The following is a 4,868-nucleotide window of genomic DNA, read 5'->3' as shown; positions in this document are numbered from 1 at the left end:
TGTTAAGTAGATTAAAAAATTATATGGCCTCTTTGTTAAAGAAACACAAAAATTCTTATATGGCAGAGAGGGGCCATATATGTATTGTAAATGTTTGAATGGCACAGCTCATCATTCACATGTCAAGAATCAACAAAGCATAGTTCTACTGTACAGCCGTTTGGCATTATGTCTAAAGTGTCCTCATTCAAAGAGAGATATCTTTATGCAGTCTGTAAATATGTCACTGAACACAGCAACCTGAAATGCCACCCACAGTTTGCAGTAGTACAGCTATTAATGCTTATTTTAGTGTTTCAGGTGGATTTGGGATGCAGTAATTTTATCTTCTTTCCCAATAATGATTTTGCTATGTAGAGATGACAAAAGATATTTGTTAAAAACGTAGCAGGATGAGTTCTGTTTAGTTTGCACGGGAGTAAAGAGAGGGGAGAGGGAATAAAGGGAGTGTATAGAAACAAAGGGGGGCAGAATCTGGGAGGACTGGATAACAGAAGAAGAAGGGCAGGGACTCAAGCCACAATAGGATAGAAAAAAAGGGGGGCGGGGATGGCAGGGAGCAGGAGAGTAAACAGGGGCAGAAAGAGAAGCTTCTATAACTACACCAGCCCCCTCCCCTTCAGAGTGGATGTAAACCAGAGGTCTTGAGTCCTCTTTTCCTCTACTGTTAGCCTATACTTCTGAACCCCACTAGCAAAGTATATACCACCTCCCTTTCTAGTGTGTGGCCCACATAGATGATAATGGCCTACTGCTGCTACCTCAGTCACTCCATTAGCTCAGGTGGTCCAAGTAGACAAAAGTATACTTTTGTGGACAAAAGTATGAATACTGATGATCACTGAAATCATCCTCAGTATGGTTCCACCAGATGACATTCTATTGTATTTTTCAAATTAAGGAATTACATTTAAAATCTATTAATTTTGCAAAGCTAAGCACTCCAAAGTTAGGACACATGGGAATTAAATAATCTTGTAGGGTTGTTGTATCCATGATGGTCAGGGAATATATAAGAAGCAAGATCTGTTCAGTAATATCTTCTATTTGAACAACCAGACACATTCTGCTTCACAGGAAGTGAGGTTATTCTTACAACTTTAATCCAGCCTTTGTGTGTTATACCTTATGATACAATTATGTGTTGTTTTTTTTCCCACAGGACTTCTGACTCACTCAATGGCCAGAATAGATAATGCCCTGAGAATGACTCTTCATAAATACTGAATAAAGCTGTTATCTGCAGGACTACTGCTTCTTTTTTTTAAGGGATTGAACTGTGGATAGCACGTAAGACAAGAGACTGCAAGAAAAGGAAGGATGTTGTAATGATTTGGAGAGCTGAATACCATTCTGGAGAACTGGATTCCATCTTTGCATCTATCACAGAACTCCTCTATGATGCAAGACAAGTCACTTAAATCACTCACGGTTGACCACTGAGGGACCATTGATAGCACTCATTTCTGGCGCTAGGTGGCTCCATCCTGAGACATACTGCACTTGCTCCTCACATGCTACCTTCAAACCAGCAGTAGTAAAGCTGCATACAACAGCCTCTGCATAAGTAGCAGAGGTGTAGCAGGGCAGCTCCATGGTTTGGGCAGCAGCAGTCCATATGGCTATTTTTTGTGTCCCTTCCAAAAAGTAATGCTCAGGGCTACTGCTCCAGCACCTCCTCTCCCCAGACTGCTATGCCAGTGCCCCCTCCTGCCCCAGTTACACTGCTGATAAGGAAAACTCACTGGCATAGAAACCACTCTCTGCTAGAAAGCTATGTTCAGAGATGTAAGTAGGAATTTTGGTGCTCTGAGCAGGAGAGAGGAGTGGAAAGCAAGGGGGTGATAGGGAAGAGAAAATAGGAGGCCTGAATGCTTACCTCTTTGCAAAGAGGCTGCTGTGGATGGCATGTCCTCTAAATCGGTGCCCAGGGCTGGTGCCTTACTCACCAACCTTAGTTATGCTATAGGCGATGCTGTTCCTGGTTTGGGAAGGGGATGTGTGGAGCAAGTGTGGCATATCCCAGCATGGCACTGCATGGCACTTGTAAATGAGTAGTATTGAGTCTGTGCTCCTCATTTCTGGGTGCTTGGTATAAGATGCATGGAGACTGCACAATTGCAACTGAAGTCAGTAGGAGCTGAAAAACCAGATCCCAGGGTCCTGCAAATTGGCTAACAAATTAGTGGACACTTCTGGTCTCAACCTCTCAGTTCCTTATGTGTAAAATAGAAATAATAATTATGCCTAATGCTACAAACATACTATGAAGATAAATTCACTGATACAAAGAATTTGGTTACTATGGAGGGAGACCCTTGGAAACACTCCGGAATGAATTATTGATGTAATAATATAATGCAGTTTGGATGGCATATTGCAAATAAGGAATGGCCACTCATTGAATGAGACAGAGACTGTATGCTGAATATAGAAATGAATGTGTAATTAAACACTCTAAGACAAGGGATGCATGTTGGGAGAGAGCAAATTAAGGTTGTATAGGCAATCCAATTTATGGCATTTTTCTACTTTGGAGTATTGAAAGTTATGAAGTCTCTTGTGTACAGTCAGGTTCCTTCATCCCAAACTGGTCCCACAATTAAAGTAGCACCCCATGCTCAAAAATGTGTCCCTCTTTTCATCATCCTTGCCAAAGCTTCCTCTTCCCCTGTGATTCTCTCAGAGTTTTCTGTGACGCACTTGGATTTTTTTCAGTTCTAGTATCAACAGGTTTGGGGCTTTTATTATTTCCAACCTCTGACTTCCTGCACAAATATGGCTGAACTGGTTGTCCTGGTCTTCAGCCATCTCCTAAGGGACACCTACTTAAATCGGAGTCATCAAGGTTTCATGACTACAGTCCTTTTGAGATATATGACAAAAGTCCTGACAGCATGTAGAGTCATTCATGGGTACAGCACTCTCATAACCTTAACTACAATTAGTAAGTTATACATAGGCAGATATCCCAAATCAGCACACTTGATTTCTTGTGCATGTGAAACTGCTTGAGTCTGAGTTATCAATCATGCAAAGGACCGGTGCATTCTGGCAATTAGATCCTTTCCATGTGGTGTTAACTTATTTAAAGCATGGCTCGGAGAATGATCTAGAACCTTTTCCTGATGGTCTACAAGACAAAAAGCTTTAGGTGCCCAGCAGAGGGTGATTAAGTGCTGGTTAAGGAGGTAGGTCCATAAGAGGGAATTATCCCATAAGGGAACTATCAAATGAAAAATTGTGAGGAAGCATTTTCACAGTGATCAGCTTATGGCCTACTAGTAGGTTAACAACTTGAGGAATCCAAATGGGTTCTGTTTTATTCTTTCTTCCTCACACAGGATTTGTAGTTATTGGGGAGCATCCCTCCAAAAGAACCCAATGTAGATTCACAAGCGTCCATGCATTTTCTTTGTTGTTTCAGTCCTGCCTTGTGTGTATATGTCTATGCCAGTCCAAGTATCTGCTCTTTGTGCCTATTGCAGTTTTTGTTATTTGGGCATCTTGTGATATTTGGTGGGTTACTTAACATAACTCCAGTAGTCCCAGGTTTATGTCAGAAAAATATCAGGTTATATAAGCACAATAAGGCAACTAAAAAGAACTTGACATTCTTATTTTAAATCTAATTATTTTGAAGCCAGTCTTTTGATGCAAGGTTCTGCTTCATCTTTTGCTAAGGTTCGGAATTGGCAATATTGCTGATTGCCCCGATGTATATTTGCTACTGTGTAGGTGTGTGCCAGTTTTGGTGCATCTCTTACGTGTGTTTGTGTATTCATTGCTGTTTAAGCCCTGCTTTTGTGCATTTCTTTGTTTCAGTACATATCTGATGTAGGATGGTGGGTTTCACAATGTGGGCTGTGTGCGCCTGTTTTTTGGGGTGTGTAATGCTTAGTTGAACTTCAGAGTGTAATGTTTCTGTTGTTCTTTACTTCTGTGTGGACACTGCACTGGTTTTCTCAGTACAATGTGTATCTATGGTGCTGTGGTGTTTCACAGTATAGCATGTGTACACCATCCCATGGTGAATTTCTCAGTGCAGTGTATATGTGTGCATGTAATGCAGTGGTGAGTGTCTCGGGGTGTGTGTGTGTGTGTGTGTGTGTGTGTGTGTGTGTGTGTGTGTGTGCACGCATGCACTTGCACTCACAAAATGCAGCAGTAGGTTTCTCAGTGCAGTGCGGTATGTGTATTTGTGCAATACAGTGGTGGATTACTCATTGCCATTTCTATGGGCCCACACCACACCCTGGGGGATTTCTTAGTGTAGTCTCTGTGTATGCTTGTGGCATGTAGTGCCGCATGTGCATATGTGTGTGCATGCACAATGCTGTAATAAGTTTCTTCGTATAGGACGTGTGTGCATGTGCAATGCAGTGATGGATGTGTCAGCTCAGTGCATGTGTGTGTATTGCAGTGGTGGGTTTCTCATGCTGTGTGTGCATGTGCAGTTCAATGGTGGGTGTCTCAGCTCAGTGCTGTGTGTGTTGCAGTACTGGGGTCCTCAGGGCAGTGTGTGCACACGTAGGGGTGGGCTACTCAGAGCAGTGTGTGTGTGTACGTGTGCATGTTGTAGGGGTGGGTGCGTAAGGCAGTGTGTGTGTGTGTGTGTTTGTGTGTGTGTGTGCATGCACATTGTAGGGGTGGGTTTCTCAGGGTGGCGTGTGTGTGTGTCCGTCCGCGCACGTTGTAGGGGTGGGCTCTTAAGGTAGAGTGTGTGTGTGTTTTCTCTCCGGGCAGTGCGCGTGCAGAGGCGGGGCAGCGCTGAGCGGTGCGTGCGCCCGGCCCCGCGCTGCCCGTGCGGTGCGGTGCGGGGTGTGCGTGTGCGTGTGCGTGTGCGCGTGCCGGCCCGGCCCGGCCCG

Source organism: Alligator sinensis, unplaced genomic scaffold, assembly GCF_000455745.1.
Source record: "Alligator sinensis unplaced genomic scaffold, ASM45574v1 scaffold160_2, whole genome shotgun sequence".
Classification (NCBI taxonomy): domain Eukaryota; kingdom Metazoa; phylum Chordata; order Crocodylia; family Alligatoridae; genus Alligator; species Alligator sinensis.
This window is presented reverse-complemented; position numbering follows the sequence as displayed.